The sequence below is a fragment of the Felis catus genome, chromosome C2, assembly GCF_018350175.1.
Source record: "Felis catus isolate Fca126 chromosome C2, F.catus_Fca126_mat1.0, whole genome shotgun sequence".
Lineage (NCBI taxonomy): Eukaryota > Metazoa > Chordata > Mammalia > Carnivora > Felidae > Felis > Felis catus.
The window spans coordinates 68,416,546-68,437,320 of record NC_058376.1 but is presented as its reverse complement, the minus strand read 5'-3'; the positions used below and the strand labels follow the sequence as shown (position 1 = coordinate 68,437,320).

Below are 20,775 nucleotides of genomic sequence, written 5' to 3'. Positions count from 1 at the left end.
CCCTCCTCAATACCCATCACCCACCCTCCCACCCCCCATCAACCCTCAGTTTGTTCTCAGTTTTTAAGAGTCTCTTATGCTTTGGCTCTCTCCCACTCTAACCTCTTTTTTTTTTTTCCTTCCCCTCCCCCATGGGTTCCTGTTAAGTTTCTCAGGATCCACATAAGAGTGAAAACATATGGTATCTGTCTTTCTCTGTATGTGCCAGGCCATTTAAAAAGCTGCTCTGTGTATTTTAGCTCATGAAAGTCTTAGGGGTAGGTATGGCTTTATACCCCCATTTTATAGATGGGGCAACTGAGACACAGAAATATTACATAACTATTAAGCCAGTCCAGGCCTCCAACCCAGGTTGGCCCGCTACCTCCAAGCTCGCTCTCTCCTCCTTCCCACCAATATGTTTTTCCATTTCCCATTCCTGTTCGTCCATCACATTGCCTCCATCCCCGGCTGGATCCTGTAGGATCCTCACGCCAACTCCTCTTCACGGTTGTGGGGTGGGGTGCAAGGCCCTGCCTTTCTCTCAGGACACTTCTCAGGGCACCTTCCGTGAAGCCCTAACTCATATCCATGTTGGTTCTCCCCCACTCCCACTGTCGATCTGTAGAAGGGTGGCTTTAAGTTAAACTTCAGGAAGAGCCTCCCAAGTATGAACTGTAAGAGAAATTAAAACAGCGTGACTTAGCTGGAGATCTTTAGGGCTAAGGTGGAGGGGTGGAAGAGGAAGAGGATGAGGAGAGGTGGTATGGCTCCTGCGTCCTGGACCTCTGAGACGACAGCTCTGGATGCCAGAGGCGTGTCAGTGAGGGGCTCCTCTTGGCAAGATGGCTGCCACTGCTAATTAACCCATGGCTTTAATTACACTTCACAGCCTGGTCCTGCTGAGAGAGAGGATTGCTCTGAGATTGTGGCACTGGGCTAAATGTCTGAAGCAGTTTCCACTTCACAAACTCCTCTCCTTGCGAGGGTGGGACCACAGGGGAGGGCTTTGCCTGGGCCTGGGCCTGGGCCTGGGGGGATAGGAATGGGGAGCGTGCCTGTGCCCGTCCTCTACCCTCCTGCCCTCCTGTCCTGGTCACCTGTCTGGGGAAACCTCCCTGACTGTGAATTAGGCTTCTGCTGGCAGTTTGGTGCTGCGGCCTCGTCCAGGGGCTCTGAGAGCCAGAAATGGGGGGGGGGGGGCAGGGCAGAAAGGAGCAGGAGGAGAAGGCACAAGTGGCCCTAGGGGTGGATGAATGCCTCCAGACCCAAGGATTAATCCTGGTGGGATCTGCTTTGTATTCTCCAATAACCACTACGTGTGGGAACCTACTGTGGGCCAGTCTCTCATTTAAGTCCTCATGGAGGTTTATAATGGAGGGATTTTGCCCCTAGTTTACAGAGGAAGGAAAGACCTCAGCAAGGCTAAGAAACTTACCTAACATTGCATATAAAGGTGAAGTAAAGGAAGGATTTGAACCCAGGTCACAGTAAACCCAGAACAAATGCTCTTTCCACCTGACAATGGGCCTCTCCCAGTAGCTGGTCGCCTCTCCCAGTAGCAGTCTCCTGTAGATCTGGGATGCAGAATCCAAAGATTGGCATACGCCGTGTTTTCTGCTGTAATGTTGTTCTTAAGTGCTGTCGCTGCTGGGAAACCTGGGGCTCTGGGTTTCTCTGGGTCATTCTGTGTCCTGAGGAGGTGATGGGAAGCTTTATGGGAAGCCATCCTACTTTTCCATAGCATAGCCATGGTCTCCCTTCCCCAGGTTGTCCCTCTCCTGTGACCTCACTGGGGCAGCTACCTCAATGCCATCCTAAGCCCTCTAGTGACCGCTCCCAGGCCTGTACCTCTGCCAAGAGCCAATGTCCTACGCACTTTCTCAACCTCCAGCGTGGAAGCCTTGGCCCTGAGTCACAGGCTGTGTGTGCGTGTATATGCTGGGGATGGGGGTGGGGGTGGTCTGAGGTAGAGTCTGCTGCCCTATGGAGGCCCCATCTCCCATCTCAGTGAGAATTCGCATTCCCATTGTTCTTGGGCAAAACTCCAGACTCCGTCTACTGCCATCCCAGATGTCCCACAGTGCCCCATGTTGGACCTGCACACCCTTGAGCTTGCTCATGTGTGACAAGGAGGCTAGACCAGGGGACCATGTCTTGCATGCCCCATGTGCCTGGCATTCTGCTCTCTAAATTACCAGGGGACCATCCCAAGAGTTATTCCCTCATCTTATGAATGGGAAAACTGAGGCTCTTGTAGTTAGGTAACTGGCCCTAGTGCACACTCTCAATCTCACTGGCTCTCTCTGTTCCCTTGCAGCCCTGACAGGGGAAGGCTTGCAAGAGAAAGGGGCTCAGCAGCTCCACGAGAGGGGCTTACTACCCACCCCTCTTTTAGTGCATTCAGCAATTGGCTTTGGGCCTGTCCACTGGAGGGTAGGCTCCCAGGACAGAACCACAGCTTTACACGCAGATGTTCAGTCCAAATCATACCCCATATCTGTCATAGAGATTTGGGGTGGTGAAGCTGGTCAGGGGGTTTGGAGAGGGTCACATCTCAGAAGATAGAAATCAGACCACTCACTGCAGGTCTCAGATGATCTTTCTATGTTAAGAAGACCCATTTTGTGGGTCTGACACAACTTGGTGCCCTTTATGAGGGTGTGAAGGTCAGTGGAAGGGAGGCTGGGCTTCATACGCTAGGTGACCTGTGTGCATGGATGATCCATCCTTCAAGGCACTAAGGAAAATGATGTTTCTCCTGTTGGATTTTCTCTGATGGGACTGTGCCAAAATTCTTCCTGGTTGTAAACTCAAAACAGTGTTTACATTGTGGGTAAAAATGTTTGCAGCGAACTGGAGAACCACAGGGCTTGGAAGGATCTGGGATAACATCTAGTGTGGGCAGCAGGAGCTGGGATGTGGAGGTTGTAGTGGTTCCGGAGTTTTGGCTATGCCTGTCTGTGAATTTGGCTTCAGAGCTGAGCCATTCTTCTCACTGAGTGACAATGGACATAAATGGAAGATGCGCTCCTCTAGGTATGGGGAGGTCACCGTTGTTCTCGGGGTTTTGAAGAGACAACCTTCTAGAGTTCTCATTATCTGGTGATAAGATTTACATCTAAAAGTGAGAGGTGAGAAACCAGGGATGCCACACCCCATGTGTGGGCCCACATGTGACAGAGAAGAGCCAAGGTGGGAGAGAGAGGGTGGAGGCTGGCAGTGGTGCCCGGGATCGAGCCAGCCTTGGCGTTGCCCACTCGGTCCTCTGGGCTGTGACAGCTCTCACCACAGGGCAACACAGGGAGCTTCTCTGAGTTCACAGACTCAACCCCTTGGCCTGCTCTATCAGCCTCTCCAGTTCTACCTTGAACTGACTGTCCAGTAATGACGAATATTGACCTGAGCACCCATCATGCACCAGGACTGTGATGGATGCTGGAGAGATAGGGGTGAATAGGGCACAGCTCTTTCCTTGCAGGAGGTGACAGTTCCAGGGAGAGGCAAGAAGCCTGTTAGCCCCCCTGTAGTCTGCTGAGCTGCTGGCCTTGCCCACACCCATGGCTGCCCTGTCTGCAGGGCTAAATTCTTAGGAACTGGCTGGGCCACTCACTGGCTCCATACAGTCTCAGGTAATTCACCTTCTCCTGCTCCGGGCAAAATGATGAGGAGGATATTGACAAAACCCATGTTTTAATGGAGTGCTTTACTATTGTCAAAGGACATTCGTATCCTTCTTTTCTTCTCCCAGAAACCGCCACTTCCCTTTACTGAACTCTATGCCGAACACTGTTCTAACTGGTTTGTACATTATCTCATTTAATTCTTATACCAATAGCAAACAATTTGGAGTTTGGTACTGTTCTACTCATTTTAGAAATGAAGAAGTTCTCCAGGAAGAATATGTCCCAGTCATGCATCAACCTAAGAGGCAGTTTCAAATCCTTGTTTCCAATTCCAAACTCCATGCTGTGTCCTGTCACACCACATAGTATCTGCTGTCAGTGTGAGTGTCCTGGGGGAGTCTGGTGCCAGGCTCTGGCGAGCACTGGTATCCTGGGGGTGCTGAGGGCTCCCTGCCCCACACCTAGCGGAGTTGCCACCTTGGCTACTTGCCCCGTTCCTTAAGGGTAAGCCTCGCCCGCTCCTTTCTAGATCTGTTTGGAGTTGGACCTGAAGGTGCCCACCTAGAGCGCCCATAGTTATCAGCGGTGCCTCTCCCTTCCCTGGGCACATAGGACACTCAGCAGGGGTGCTGTCCTTTTTCATTCCACCAGCACACTGGAGTGCCCTAAAAGAGGCAACAATAAAACTCAGAAGGACAGGGAGGGACAGGATGCTTCTGGGCTCCAGGTCAGCAAAACCTCTTGGTCTTCTCCACCTTCGAGGTCAAAGAAGGCGGGCGGGGTGGGGGGTGGGGAGTAGTCCAAACCACTCCCTTCTTGCTCTGTGTTGTCCCGGCACTGGCGGGGGGGGGGGGGGGGGAGTTTGAGGAGGGGGGACTGTTTCTGCCCACTTGCCGTGCCATGCTTTGGTGGAGAAGAGCAAATCTGAGCTGGTAGTGCTTCCCTGGGGCCCTGACTCCTGTTTTCCTCTGTCCGGGTCCATCTTGTGAAGGGATGTATGTTTAGCGGTTTTCTTCCCAGGCAGAACAATACAGTCACCAGGGTGGTGGGGGATGGAGTGTGAGGTGTGGTTTAAAACCACCAAAGCCCAGGCCCCGCTATCAAAGAGGGATTCCATCTGTGCAGATGGAGCCTGGGCATTGATATATTTTTAGGGCGCCCCAGGTGAATCTCAGGGACAGTCAGGAAGAGAAACCCCAGGACATCTCTTTCTGCCTTGCCCTTAGCACTCTGTGCTGCCTGTACTGCTTTAGAACCTGTGATGGTCTCCCTGATGTGCACTCCATCTCCCAGGGAAGGGAGAGAGCCCTGTTTGTCTCTGTGTCCCTTTGCTCAGCCTAATGCCTGGCACCAAAGGCTCAGTCAGTGAGTGTTGAGTTGTTAATGAGGGCCAGTCAGAGAACATCCTGGTTTCCCCTTCTCTTTCTCTCTCTTTCAAAACATGGATGGGGCATGTTCTCAAAAACAGGATCTTTGATTTTTATATCTCCAGTGTGGGGTGAGGAGTAGGGTGCTGAACCCCTGCAGAATTTCAGGGTCACTGGAGAGTCTCTATAGCTGGAAATAGAGCAGGGGACAATGGGAGGGGTCCTTTGTGGGGCAGGTATGGAGCTGTACTCTCTTATTTTCTCTCTGTCTCTCTGTCTCTCTCATACTTGGATGTAATCGTGAATGGAGGTGGTAAATCTCTAAACACAGGGGTAGGGCCTGACGTGCAAGGGCTGAAGGAACAAATGTTGTCTCTGTGTATTTCTACCTGATGTACGCGCAGGTCCCTCCCTCATCCCGCAGGGAAAGCTTGGGTGATGGAAACCTGCAGAGATAAGGAAGACCCTTCCCTCAGCCCACAGCCTCTCTCCTTATGGACACCCCACTGTGGGTTCTTCCTCTCAGTGAAGTGAGGGAATGGAAGAGAAAGTAGAAGTCTCTGAGCCTGCTCCCCACACTGAGAACCCCTCCCAGAGAGGAGAAAATGGAGTATGGGTGCATTGGTAGGAGTCTGGGTACAAACTCCCTTTCATCTCCTGCTGAAATGCTGCGCCTTGATTTCCTGCCAGCCCCGCCACGGGCCCATGGACCCACATCTTCTGCGGCCCCATTGAAGACTGGGTGGCATTGATGCTGCGGTCCACACTGGGAAGCTCGGGTTTCCCTTGCCCCACAGCCTGAACCACATCAAAGGTGCACCTGCAGTGGGGGCAGGGAGGCCCCCCCCCCCAGCCCTGGGCGGCTGCAGGCCCTCCCCCTCCAGCTGGAGGCTCCACCCCCTGCCACTGCCCCTGAACCCAGGGCCCAGGGGAGACCCCTGTCCAGTAGGTCTACATCCTACCCGCCACTTGGACACCTCACTCATCCTATCTCCAAACAGACCCTGCTCCACAGACCTGCGCTCAGCTTGGCAGCTCGCTGGATTGCCTCTGCTTTGTCTCTTGCAAGTCAGGTTTCAAACGTGCAGTCTCTGCCTGCGACATCTGTGCAGTCCCTTCCCCCGTTCCCACCTTAGTCTTTTATTGCCATTGTCACTTTCCCTGGGTGACTTTCTCAGGTGGGCTTCTAGTGATTCAGTCCGGTGGCCATTTGTCGGTGCTCGTTCCCTGGGGATCCCCCACCTTTAACACTCTCAACAACTTCTTTTCAAAATCCTGCCCTTCCCAGGCTTCTTTCTGGCCTGCCTGCACACCTCCTCCTTCTGCTCTGCTAACAGCTCTCCTCTCCTCCCATTCTGATCCCACCTGCCCATTAGGGCCAGGACTAGCCCACCTGATGCAAGTGGCCCCTTCTCCTGGGCCCTGAGAGGTGGAGCATCTCAAATAATCCTGTCACAAATACCTACTGTGTGCTCACAGGTGCACATTGCCCTTCTAATGCTTGCGAGCCAGAGCTCTGAACAGAAGCCCTGTCCCTACGGACTTTATATTCTAATCGAGAGGGACAGAAAAAACACAGTAAATTATGTAGTGCGTGAGAAGATGATAATAAAAGTAAAAAATGTGATAGGGTGTGGTCTTAACTATTAGCAGGACAACAATTTGAATATATCCCTAAACAATACGTGCATTCCCATGTATCCCTTACTTTGCTTCAACAGTTATCAGTATTTTTTGCCCATCTTGTTTTATCCATTCCATCCCCCACCAAACTTTTATTTATCCTAGCATATTTAAAATTTTTTAATGTTTTTTAAATCTATTTTTGAGAGAGAGAGAGACAGAGAGAGAGAACGAGTGGGGGAAGGGCAGAAGGAGAGGGAGACACAGAATCCAAAGCAGGCTCCAGGCTCTGAGCTGTCAGCACAGAGCCCAACCCGGGATCGAACTCGTGAACTGTGAGATCATGACCTGAGCTGAAGTCGGACGCTTAACCAACTGAGCCACCCAGGCGCCGCTATCCTAGCATATTTTTAAATAAATCCCAGGTATCATGAAATTTTATCTATAGATAGTTCAGTGTCCAGCTCAACTGGTTAAGATGTATTTACATTGTACATATGCACTGTGCCATTGTCACACCTAACAAAACCAGCAGTAATTCTTCTGGGACTGTTTAACTCTGCCATGTCTGACAGTCTTGCCTCGCCAGGTGTCGGAATCCCCGTGAGGGCAAGGACCATGGTGTTCAAGCATCCAAAGCTTGGAAACAAGGCAAAAGTATGATTGCACGTCCGGGCAACCTCGTACTGTAGCCTACCAGGTCCACCCAAAGGTTATTTAATTCTCTATGGGGATGTACTTTTGCTTGACTTTCAATGTATTATTGATTGGGAGGCAGGCTTTACGAAGTTAAATGTTAACCATATAGGTTGATAAGATAACCCAGATCTTTACCCTTTACAAATGATTCTGTTCAGTAGAAGAGATAACTCCAAAATTATGGGGGTTTTTTTGCCCTGTAGGACATTAACCAGTTTTGTTTCTGCTTCACAAACTCCTTTCTGCATGCCTTTCCTGACTTACTAACAAACCCCTGTTCTCAAATTCTCTCTGGAGCTAACTTTACCATCCCTCACTAATGAGTTAAGTTTAAATTACATTTATATGAGAGCATTTGGAAAACCACACTTTGAGAGTGGCTTATCCATTTTCTTCCTCTTTCCTTAGTCTAGTCTGCTGCTTGGTGTGGACTAGATGGTTGTGGAATGGGATTTATGCTTGACTCGGTATCCTATTATAACAGGAAGAATCAAGGTTTCAAGTTGAGAAGTGCATAGCAGATATGACAGAGCTCTGGAGTGAGGGTGGCGTGGCTAAAGCAGGCCCCTCGGCCCTGGCTCCCTGTGCTCTACCCTGGAGAGCGAGAGGAGGGTCAGGTTCTGTGGATGTGGGGCTCTCTGGAGAGCCCTGGCCCACCCTCTGCTCCTGGGAGCAAGGCTCTGTCCAACTCTCACACTGAGTGGGGAGGATGGAAGGGGGTGAGAACAGGACGTGCATGTGTGTGTAAGTGTGCAAGTATGTGTGGCAGGGATGTGCCCAGGAGGGCATGCTGGTTTGCCAGTTTGCCCCACATGCTCAGAGGGCAAGGATAACATTGTGGGAGTGTTCTTTTATGTCCCCAAATTACCACCTTCTGATTCCTCATGCTTTTCTGGTTTGGGAAGGGCTTCTCCTTTACAGCTTATCCCAATTGTTCCATTACAATTGAGGCTTGGGGATGCAAAGGGAGGCAAGAATATTGACAATGTGGTAGAGATTGTAGTGGGAGGGATTGTGTGTGCTGAAAAGCAGCTGTGCTTTTTATCTTCTAAGGGGTTGTGTTTCTGTTCCAAGAAAGGGGGTGGTGGTGGTAGGGTATATGTGTGGAGCAGAACTGATGGGGTGGTGGTAAGAATTGTCCTGTGGGTTTCCAGGACTGGAGCTGCTCAGTGTGCAGAAACGATTCCTCCCTTTACTTAAATTATCCAATTGCCGTCCTGGCTCCCTCAGCCTCTGGATTGCCTCTTCCTCCAGAAAACCAAAGCAACATGGAGTTAAGGCAAGACTTTGTCCTCCAGGTACCCACCCCAAGCTTCCAGGCCCCCCAGTTCCCAGTCTCAGTGCTCTGTGTGGCACCAGCCAAGGCAAGCAAGCACTGTGGAGGGTTATTAACAAAAAGGGATTTTCTGTTCGCTTTAAAGGTTGGGTGTGTTTGACATTTTATTTCAATTAGCATGGAAAAGCTTTAATAACATCTTTTTCTATTCCTATTTGGAACTAGGGTAACTTTTAAAAGCAACCTGTCTAATCGATGATGGGGGAGCACCATTTGGGGGACATCGTTGGTCCTGGAGACTGGAGGGTGATAGGAAAGAGGGGGCATTTCTTCTTCTCTCCCTGACTTCCTTCATTTTCACTGTCCTGGCTTGTCAGGCGCTCCCATCCTCCTCTATTGCCCTCTTCTCATTCCATTCATGTACCACCCCCAGCCATCCCTCAGGAGACATTTGCCAGCTCCAGACACTGGAGACACAAAGATGAATGAGACACTTTTCCCAGCTGGAGATGTTCTGAGCCCAGTGGACAGTGATCCTTCATGAGTGAACAGTGCTTTCTGGTTGACAGAGCCCATTCACATTTGTTGTGTGTTTTAAGCCTCATGAGAGTTGGGGAGATGAACCAAGACAAGCATTATCCATCCCAGAAGAGGAAACTGAGGCTCAGAGAGGTTGTAGGCCATCTTCAAGGTCACACAGGTGGTGCTAGGTGGGGCCAGGACTGGAAGAGCCTTTGGGTAATGGTCAATCCCATAATCTCTGGCTGCACAGAGGCTGGTAACAAAACGTCACAGGAGTTGGGAAGTTGGAGGCAGAGTGTCAAAGAAGCTGAGGGCTGGCCTACAGGATATGGTGACTTTTGTCTGCAGTCACTTTTTTTTTTTAATGTGTTGGTAAATTGTTATTTGTTGCTAAGTAATATTTCATTCTTTTTAAAAAATGTTTAAATTTTAGTTAACATACAGTGCAATATTGGTTTCAGGAGTAGAATTTAGTGATTCATCACTTACGTACAACACCCAGTGCTCATCACAAGTGCCCTTCTTAATGCCCTTCACCCGTCTAGCCCACCCACCTCCCCTCCAGCAACCCTCAGTCTGTTCTCTATAGTTAAGAGCTTCTTAGGTTTGCTTCCCTCTCTGCTCTTTTTCCCTCCTTCCCATATGGTCATCTGTTTTGTTACTTAAATTCCACATATGAGTGAAATCATATGGTACTTGTCTTTCTCTGATTGACTTATTTCGCTTAGTGTAATACATTCTAGCTCCGTCCATGTCGATGCAAATGGCAGGATTTCATTATTTTTTTAAGAGAGAGAGAGAGAGCAGGGAGAGGGGCAGAGAAAGAGATAGAGAGAACCTTAAGCAGGCTTCACACTCAGAGCAGAGCCTGACATGGGGCTTGATCCCATAACCCTGGGCACCACCCCACTTTGTTTTAGAGAGAGAGAGAGACAGAGAGACAGAGAGAGAGAGAGAGAGAGAGACACACACACACACGATTTTATTCTTTTTGATGGCTGAGTAATATTCCACTGTGTGTGTATGTGTATATGTGTACATACACATATGTACATTACTTCTTCTTTATCCATTCATCAGTTAATTGACATTTGGGATCTTTCCATAATTTGGCTATTGTTTATAATACTCCTATAACCATTGGGGTGCACGTACCCTTTCAATACTGTATTTTTGTATCCTTTGGGTAAATACCTAGTAGTGCAATTGCTGGATCGTAGGGTAGTTCTATTTTTAGTTTTTTGTCTGCAGTTATTTCTGTCTGGCCTGGGACCCATGTCTCCCTGGCTGGAGTGTTAGAGGTCAGGACATTGTGCTCTCCCTTGCCTGGAAAAAGGTAAAGAGCACATATCACTTTCAGGCCAACCACCCTTTGGTGTCTGAGAGTCACATTCTGGTGACCACGGAGTCCCGAGTCCCTATTCCACCCCCACGCTCAGCCAGTTGCAATGACAGGGACTGGGGCTGGACGTAACACGAATAAGGTCTTGAAGAGTGGGACAGGATGGAGTGGGGGGGGGGGTCAGTTACAAAGGTAACCTGTGGAGCGGTGGTGTCATTTAATGGGAGACAAAGAATGTCATTCCTGGCTGGGGAGGGACCAGCTGTCAAGCTGTGGGGGCAAGGCCTGGTAGGGGAAGGCTGTGGGCAGGAAGGGGTGGAGGAGGGGAGCAGCTGGGCCTACGAGGTGGATTGGCTGTGGTTCTTGAGCAAGAGAGAGTTACCTGATGGTGATGTGTGTCGGGTAGTATTGGGGCCTTCCTGTTGGGTGGGGGGAGCTGAGCTGTAAGGGGTGAGTGCCCAGAGTGTTCACTGTTTCTGACGTTTCATGCTGGCCTTCCTGTTACAAGAAAATACAAAAGAAGCAGCCTCTTAGAGTTCATGAGACCTGATTCTCTCGTCCGTAGGGCTTTTGCTCTTTGCAGAGCATTCTGGATTCTCAGAGAGCTAGTGTGAGGTTTGGTCTGGCTGATCATCAGATTTTTCTAGGGGAACTTTAAGGCCACACCCGTGAGACTCTGATTTGATAGATCTAGGCGGGGCCGAGAGTCTGAATATTTGTTGTAGAGGAGCAACACCATTATTCGAATACCTACTATTTGTTTGGCATTGGTAATCAGCCACCTAGTCAGGAGATGAGGGGCAATCAATTTCCATCAGCGCGAAGGAGTCTGGGAGGAGGCCAGCCGTGACATCTCGCCGCCTGCCGTGTACCCTGTTTACAGTCTTAGAGTCTGAACACGAAAGCCCAGCTCTCCAGGGAAGCTGGGCTGGGTCATTCCAAATTTCAAAGTTTTCTAACCAGCTTAAGATTTGTCCTTTTAAGCAACAACACTTAAAAAAATTGTCAGCCACTGTGTTTGTGATTCTGTGTAAAATGTATTACATGCGTCCCTGACTTTTTAAACAGTCACACAAGCATAAATGTAACCTTTTCTTGATGTCCCACGGGTATGTTAGGAACCTTAATTAATGTATTGAGCTATAATTCAGTGGGGCTTATGGGACGATTTGCTTATACCAAATGGCCCCCTGAGGTTTTGAGTGTTTGTGTCTGCTTTTTAGTTTTTCCAGCTGTACTTCTTGCTGACTGATGTCCCTTCTTGCTAGACATAATGTACCTGCCTAAAGCAAATGTCTCTTCACTTTCAATTTGCATTTATTATATGGTTTTGGGAAATAGATAACTAAAGTCCTTGTAATTGGGTAGGAAATCTGTGGTTAACTTGCCATTATTCATTCCATACCCTCTCCCTGAGTGGCAGCAATGACATTTGAGATTGACCTCAGCCTGAGGAGGTGACCTGATTGGTTTAAGGGAACACTGTCTTCCTTCTTTAGTGTTGGGTCCTAAATGGACACATGATGCAATTTTGACTAATGGGATTTGAAGAGAGGTTCTCCCCTGATCTCTGAGAAAGTTCTTCCTCACTAGTAATAGACGGCTATGGGAAGTCATTCTCCAAGTAGACATAAGTGAAAAGACACAGCTCTAGTCGCTTTCTTTGGGAAAAATCTACTGGGGATGGCAGAGAGGGACGTGGAATTACAGAGGCTGCCGTAGCGGAGAAATTGGAAAGCACCATGAGCTGGTGGGGGGTTGAATGTCTAAACCTCCTCTCGTGTGAATTATTATACTTGCTTTGGTTTAAGCTCCTTTGAATTGAGTAGGGTTTGGGGTTACTTATAGCTAAAAGCATACCAATGGATAAAAATCCAATATATGAAATAAAAGTGAGTGGGTTCTGGGTGAGGCCTGGGGACTTCCGTATGTGCCCTTCGTTACTCTGTTTTGGTTTCTCGGAAGTGTGGTTTTGTGTTTTGATTTTGAAGAGTTTGTTTCTTCCTGAGTTTTTCCAGGTGGTTAATGACTACTTCTCGTTCATCTTTGTATCCCCAGTACTTTTCACAGTGCTCTGCACTTACTGGACGTTCAAAAAATTGTTAAATTGACTTAAACTCAGCAGTCTGCCTGTATCTGCGGGGTGCATTCTCCTTCCTGTTGGCAATTATATGAGCTTGTTGCCCTTTACCTATCAAGGTTTTAGAATATTAAAGACACACCACAAACTCTTAACACTGGTAATTTTTTGTAGTGCTTTCCAGCATACAAAACACCACCTGGACCTTATCTCAGGAAACAGGGCCAGGATCATTCCCATTTTACAGAGAAGAAAACCAAAGTTCAGGGGATTTACATGAAGCTCAATGTTATCATTGGTTCTTAACAAATTTAATTTTGAAGTGGCATCCAAAGCACTTCCTATTAGAACGGATAACCCCTGTGCTCCAAAAGGAGCCTCTCTTACAAGACTTCTCCTACACGGGTACTCCTGTGGTCACTAAGAGACATAAATAACGTAATGATCAGCATCTGCGGGTCTGGGCTTCCGGATGGCACTGACCCTACCTCCCACTGCCACCTGAAGAATTGCAATTTGCCATCAGCTTAGAGCTCTTCAAGATTCACAGCTTGAGCTTCTCACCTAGCTAATTGGCACTTACTCTTCAAACTGGGTTGCGCTCCCCAATGAAAGAGAAACTGGAGTTCGCCTCCCTCTGCTCTCCTAAGTTTTGCAGCTAAAAATGAACCGTGAAACTTGCGGGTTTTTTGCTCCGGACGCGAGTCACAATGGGTATCCACACAAAGGCATTTGGGAACTCTGAAGTTCCCTTCTGCCCAGCGAAGGCCTTCCCCTGTATATATCAAAGCTGTGAAGGGCCCCTTCAGTACACAGTGCATGAGGTTCACTGAAAAGTGAAAAGTTATCTCTACCACATCCCTCCTTCCGTGATGCCTGCCTGCCTGAACATGCCTGCCGAGGGCCTCTGCTGCCCCCACCCCAAAATGATGCTCTCACACCACCCCTTCCTTCTCGCTCCCCATTGCCTCATGGACCTAACCTATTTTTGTTTTCCTGCACTTGAACTCTTCTCCTGCCAGAGCTTTGCTAACGATGCCTGCCATGGTGTGGTGCACAGCCTGTTCTGATGCCTATGCCTTTGGTTATGGTGAAACGATCTCTGCTTCGTTTCTGAGCATCAATAGAAATTGTTGTGTAGAACACTTATTTTGACATTATTTCGAAAATGGCTTTGTGTGTATGCCTTGTTTCCTGGAGGGCAAGGATTATGTTTTACATTGCTCTCGTATGATGCACAGCACCTAGCGTTTACCTTATCCTGTAGAATTTTAGAGTTTTCAAAGGGCTGTGTTACTCAATAAATACCTGAGGAATGTCATCGCCTCTTAGAGTTCTACTTTATGGATTATCTGTGCTCACTCCCTCTGCCTCTGAGTACCTTGCCTGGCTACTCACTGTGAGACTGAATTCGGGAGTCACGAAGCCTGGGTTTTTAAGAGGATGAGTGGGTGTGAACACAGTTTATAATGTCTGAATGCATTCCTCAGTACATTACAAATTCATTCTGGGCATTTAGTCCCTGGGAGTTCTGAAGGGGAGAGCGGTGGGAAGCACAGAGTTGCATGCTGAGGGTTTGGTGTCTTGAATACTACGAGAGAAAGGATTGAAGGACCGCGTGTGCGCTGCTCTGATGCCACGTCTGATGATGAGATGGAGGGGTTCCTCGCAAACAAGGACACAGGGCTCTCCTAGCCCATTCGGGGCTGCTAGCGCTCTTTGCGAATTTTCTCCTGCCACCAACCAAGCTTTAAAAAATGGTGGCGGGGGGATGGTTTCTTCTCTAAAGTCAGTGGCTTGGGTTCTCAGACTTGTTTCTCTCTTTTTCTCTACGATACTCCCTCCTGCTGCTACCCAGGCCTCTGCAGAAACGGTCGCCCTCTGAGATTCTGAGAGCCGGGGCCACTCTGTGCTACCATGCGAGAGCACGAGGAGATGCTGAGGTCAACGGAAGGCAGTTGAGGAAATCCCACACTCAGACTGACCTGGGGTTTCCCTTTCAAGCCTTGGTGTCTGGATTTATGGTTTCTTCTCACTCTCTCCCTTTTCCTTCCAGCATCACCCTTGCCTATCCCTCCTGCAGCAGCCCAGTAGCCTGAGCATTGAGGGGCTCTTGGATACAAACTCCCCCTGCTCCTCCCGGGCACCCCTCACGTGGCTGCATGGCTCGGCCAGCTCCTTTGCCACCACAGCCCCCCACAGAGGGAGCTGAGCCTCTGGGAGCCACAGCATCTCCCTACTCCATCCTTCATTCCCACCTCAGGTGGTACTCCTAGGTTGGACCCACCCCACACACAGGGGTCTTGAAGTGTGGGGCTCTTTTTGTTGTGAGGGTGACTTAGAAACTCTATTGCCATTTGGTGGTAGAAGCCAGGGATCTAAGTCTGTGCAGGGCACAGGGGAGGCATAGCCCTCAAAACATGCCATAGGCTCCTTCATTGAGAAACACTGTGCACTCCAGGCTCCATGATGAGCTTCTGATCTTCTCCAGATGCAGGAGGCAGTGCAGCGGAGTCAGGTCTGAGCCCCTGCTCTGCCACTTACGGCCCTGTGACTAGTTTCCTAGCCTGGTTCCTCACTGTAGTGTGGAGTGCTAACAGTGCCCCCGCTCCACGGAGTTGAAGTAGAATTTGATGTTGATATATACGAAGACTTAGGACAGCCCGTGCGCACCGAGTGCCATAGAGGCATTCGCTATTCTTACCCAGGCCTCCCGGGCTCCTCACTTGGCCTCAGGTCCAAACTGTGCTCCTGGCAGACACTTGCTTCAGAAACAACTGGGCCAGTGGCCACCGGGACTGAGAACCTTGGCTCCAGGTATGGGCAGTTACCCAGGGTCCTGGACCTGAGCCGCCCTTGGGAACCTGTGCTTCCTTGACTCTGTTCCCAGTCCTGCCCTCACTCCATTCGATCATTCCAGAGGGCTGTTCCTGTGTGCCTTTCATTAGAAGTCTACTTCCACGGTATTTCTCTTTTCTTCTCTCTCCGTAGTTGTTGTATATGTTTGTTACTGTTTTCTTTTTTTTTTTAGAACCTCTATTAGGCAGTGGTACTCAAAATGCAGATTCTTGGGCCCCACGCCAGAGATTCTGAGGCAGGATATCCAGCTGGGGACCAAGAATCTGTATTCAACTTGCCACTGGTGGCCTCCACAGCACTGGCCTCTAGCTCTGTAGGTCCAGTCTCTGTGTCTGCTATTGTCCAGGGAGGGGAGGGCCTCTGCTGCCCCCACCCCCAGGAAGCATGAGGCCCTTCCGCATGTTACACCTCAGGTACATATATCATCATTTAAAAATATCTACTTAAAATTCCACATTTACATCTCCTTCCAGCTGGGGTCACGCCTCAATCTAGAATCACTCCTTTGGGAAAAGGATAGATGAGAGAAGGTGAGGCGTGACATTGCTTTCCTTTAGAAAAGTAGCAGAGTGGGAAGAAGGGTCTCTGGGCTAGAACTCAACGGCTTGGGTTTCTAGCCCTGATTCCATCACTAGCCTGCTGGGTGACCTTGGTTGAGTCACTTGACCTCTCTGGGCCTCACCCTCTTCATTTCTAACATAAAGGGGTTGAACAGGTTGGACTTGCCAAAGTTCTCTTCCAACTCTAAAAGTTTGTAAGTCTATAAGTCTATTTAAATGTGCCGACAGCTTTAGAATGGCTAATTAATGAGTTTTTAGTGGGAACACAATTAGGTGATAATGAAGGCCTCAGAAGTAAATCTCTCCACTTCTAGTAATGAGTAGATGAGACTTGGATTTTGTTTTCACTTAATGGAGCCCTTGGGAAGAGGGAGCATGGGACTACAGGCTCCTACCTGGGGTCTCAGGGAGGCCAGGAGTCAGGGACAAAGCCACACATAGAGGAAGCTAGGTGGCACTGTCCTAAAACAAAAACGAGTCACCTCTCAGGGTAGGCTTGGAGCCGTGTGGATAAAGCGGAATATTGGCAGCTCTGCATAGTGCCTTGTATCCATTTCCAGAACACGTTCACCTGCATCATCTTGTTTAATCCTCTTACACCTGGTGAAATAGATAAACTTGGAACCTTTATCTCCCCCATTTAATGGATGAAAAATGGAGGCTGAGAGCAGTGACTCACTCAAGGTAAGGTTAGGTTGCTAATCAGTGATAATCAGGGTTCAACTCAAGCTTCTTGATTCCAAAGCCCGTGTCCTTTCTGCCCTACCTGGCTAGTTTGTCGTGCCTGGCAGGCCACCTCTACTGGCCTCCCTACTGAGAGTACGCTGAGGGTCTGCACAGCCACCTGGGACATGGCTTTGTGGGCTGGCTGTGGGGGTGGGAAAGATCAGGCTGGCGTGGGGGGTGATGGCGTCCAATCTGCGGTAAGAAGGCTCCCGGGCAGGCTCCGCGGTTCATGACAGACCGTGGCATGGTTGCTGAGAGCTGGGCACAGCCACACATGCCACCGAACCCAGCATGGCAGTCCCCGGCATGGCAGTGCTCAGACAGTGTTTGCAGAGCCCCTGAGTTTGTATCTAAGTGGGGAATGCCCTAAAGTGAGGGAGTGAGAATGAGAAAGGGTGATCCATAGAGGTGGGGAAGACTTCTGTCCCAGGGAGACAGACAATAAGGAGACCCAGCAAGGAGAGAAACCCCTCTGTGTGGTGTGGGGAGGGGTAGGGTCTCCTGCCTTGGGAGTAGAGGCAGGAAGCAAGTAGATAAACTTCTCAAAGTCAACTGCTGGTGACTTTGACTGCAGAGACACGAGACCTTGACCTTTCCTTTCTGAGTGAAATAGGGTGCAAGCATTATGCCGAGATGCAGTCTTTGCTGCAGAGGGAGGGAGGGAGGGAGCACACCAGCAAGCATTTGTCTGCATCCTGCCCTAGAAATGCTTCAAGTAATAAAATCAGGATGACTTCAGAAATCCATTACCCCTCTCGGCCTCCCACAGGCACCTACGTGCCCTGGTGGAGAGGGAGAAGAGGCCTGGGGACCGAGCCTGATAATGTGGCCTCAGTCTCCTCATCTGTAAACCAGGGGATGGGGGGAGATGGGCCCGAGGTCCCTACCTGCTCTGACCTCAGGTGGTCTAGAGGAGGTCTTTTGGAGTGGGGGCAGAGGAAGGGTTGAGATGAGACACCAGAAAGAAAGGGGAGAGGAGAGGAGGGTAGAGATAGACATGGGGAGAAGAGAGCTGTGATAAAGTAAGAAACACGCAGAGCTCAGAGGTTGAGTGTCCACCCCATCACTAGCGAGTCAGGCTTGGCTTCCACACCTGAAACGTGGTGCTGGGGATGCAAGGATTAAAAAAAAAAAAAGCAAAAAAAAAAAAGCATGTTACAAACCATAAAGTACCACACAAATTAACATGCTGAATTCGCAATAAAAAGCACTGACAAGAGAGGCAGGGAAGGCTGGGGGCAGGGATCCTTTCATGAACCTTTTCTTTCCTGGGGATGTAGATAGAGGAGAGGGGTAGGGAGTGGGAAGGAAATAACCAAAGGTGGACCAAGGAGGAAATAAAACCCTCCCTTGGTGAGGCTGTTTGTGTTCCCTGTGGGAGACAGAGAATCCAGGCAGCTGCCAGTGGCAGGCTGCATCTCCAGCAATGGAGCCTTTGCCTGGGTGAGAACAGCCCAAGTGGGACTAGGGCAGGAGGAAGCTTCCTTCCCAGACGCCCGGGGAAGGGAGAAGGCAGACTGGGGCTTCGAGGTGTCGTGGCACTCCCCAGTTTCTGTCACGCTTGAAACTCTTGACTGAGGAGGCTGGTGTGAGGGGAGCGTGGTAAAAGCCCAAGGCAGAATCTGAGACAGGAGAGGGAAAGGATGCGAAAGGCAAAAAGAGAAAAATCTGGATGAAGGAGTTCTGGAAAGCCAAACCAAGACAGGAGCCTCAGTCCATGTGGCCCAGCTCCACCCACGGTTCCTCCTTCTGCTGCTCGTGTCTGGATCTCCATCTTGGCATGAGGCTAGGCCAAGACGGGGGAAGCACAGGGCCGGGGTCAGGGCGGCCAGCTCCCCTGGCAGGCTAGATTTATGATTTGGCTGAGTTGGGGAGAGAGGGAGCCTGCAACCATCCAGGGTCTGAAAAGCAGCCCAGTGTTTCCTGGAGGAGTCACAGTGCCAAGGGCAGGGGCATCCATCTGGCCTCTCCGTGTAGTACATTTGTCACCCTGGAGCCTGGGACCAGGCTTGCCTCCCTTCTGCCATGTGTAGCCACAGCTCCCACCTTCAGTAGCCTCTCCTGCAGGGCCTGCAGCCCCAACAGGTGCTCCTTGAGGGGATGGGGGGCAGGCAGCCTGCTCCCTGTCTTGGGACCCTCTCCTACTAGGGCCTCTAGCTGGTACCCATCCTAGCTGGTGTCTGCTAAACTTCCCCTGGGAATAAAAAACCTTGGTGTTGGAAAGGTGAAAGGACTCCAGAGATAGCTAGTACTGTAGTTTCATATTCCAGGAACTCTGGGCTTCCTCTGAGCTACCTTGAGAGTTGCTGAGAGAGGCTGAACACCCAGGGCCCAGCTCCCTGCCCACCAGTGTAACTCTACTTCTATCTGATCTAGATATGGATGTTCTAGATAAGATTTCATTTGAAAGAATGGATTCTGCTGCTGACAACGAAAGTTTGAAGGCCACAGATCTGGTCTCGTTTCAAAGAGGAAGATACAGAGGGCCAGAGAAGGCCAGTAGCCTGGCCCAGTTGCTAGCAGAATGGGGACTGGAGCCCAAACCCCCTGGTTCCCCCATCACTCCATGATACTGGGCTGCCTTTTTGAAGGTGCTGGTCTGAGCATTCATGGCCAACACCACTTCTCCACCCTAACAGTTCTCCTATTTCCCCCTCTCTGTCCAACAGTCAGGCCCACCTCTTGAGCTTGGGTGCCATGCCCCTCTTAGCACTTCCTCTGCCAAAAGGGGCTTCCGGGTGTAAATAATGTGTGACCCAGGCAAACTCACTTCAGGTGTGAAGCAAGACCTCCACGATCAACCCCCAGTTATGGCGTCTTCAGCCCTGGAGCTGTCTCCAGGCCCAGATCTTTGGGTTATGGCTCCCCTATCGTCCATCCCTGTGGGCCTTGGAGTTTATTGAGGGTTTTCTGGTGGAGTCCAGTAGAGCTGGCTCTCTTCTATTTAGGTCCCAGTTTGTTCATTTTGGCTTGTCCTCTTTTTTTTTAAAGAAGGTTTATTTGTTTGTTTGTTTGTTTGTTTGTTTATCTAAGTAATCTCCACGCCCAACATGTGGCTCCAACTCACAGCTCTGAGATCAAGAGTCTCAGGCTCCACCAGCTGAGTCAGCCAGGTGCCCCTGTCCGTTTTGGCTTCCGATTGCTGGTGCCCATCCAGCCACTCTCTGCCTCAGTCTCTGGATTCTTTTCCAGAAAACCTCAGACTAACAACATTCGTTCTGGGCAGGCGGCTCTCTCTACCACCACCAACAACTATGCCCGCTTCTCTCCTACAATTCCTGTGGGCCCTATTCTCCCCCACGGTTGCTCTGTTTTATGTTCTGCCTCCTCTGCTAGACTCACTTTTCCAGCATGCTTCCGTTTAGCCTCTCCTTTCCAGATTTACGTGCTGGCTCTGCACTTTCTACCTGCTTCTCTTAGTGTTTTAGAGCCAAGGCCTTCTTCTCCAGTCAGCCCCCTGGACACCTTCCCATTGTAGGAACCACCACAACCATCTCAGGATTCCACAGATGAAGAAAACCAGGCTCCAGGCTTTCCTGGGGGCCTGATACAGGCCAGGCATGTGGGAGGCACCTTATACGTCATATCTCGCTGAACCCTCACAGCATTCACCCAGTTTTCATGTAGGGACACTGAATGTCAGAGATTTAGCAGCTTGCTCAAGAGCACACAGTTAATAAGTTTCAAAGTCCTAGTTGTGCCTAACTCCCGAGCATAGGCAGTTACCCACAAGACCAAGCTGCCCAGGTGGCCACCTTGCATGGTCAAGCCCATGACCTAGGCCTTGGGTGGCACACCTGGTGGTTTTTCTCCAAAGCACTCATCCTATTCCAGGGCCTGCACCCTGCTTACTGTCTTCCCTGTTTCCCCTGGTGGGAAGCTCCACAGTGGCTGGCTTCTCCTTTCCTAGCCCAGGACCCCCGGGAGGGTGAAGGAGAAGGATATGGCTCTGTGATGGGAGAAGATGGGGAAGGTTTCTGGGCTCTCCATCTTTGGGAGAGTGGACACTGGGATGGGAGCAGGGAGGACGATGACCAAAATGGGGACAGGAAATGACTTGGGCTAGAAAAAAGAGAGATTGTGCTGCTGACTCTTTTGTGAAGCACTGCTTCCTCC

At 50.0% G+C, this 20,775-nt stretch overlaps 1 protein-coding gene and 1 long non-coding RNA gene across 2 annotated transcripts in view; one reads left to right on the top strand and one right to left on the bottom strand.

The window, feature by feature from the left end:
• Positions 1–20,775, top strand: part of SEMA5B (semaphorin 5B) — a 117,896-nt gene that overhangs the window by 14,508 nt on the left and 82,613 nt on the right. The window lies entirely within an intron of this gene.
• On the bottom strand, positions 89–6,382 carry LOC109503473. Its single transcript, XR_002162465.2, has 3 exons — positions 5,990–6,382; positions 1,418–1,673; positions 89–654 (listed from the first exon to the last, which is right to left on the bottom strand). It is a non-coding gene; the product is annotated as an uncharacterized LOC109503473 (long non-coding RNA).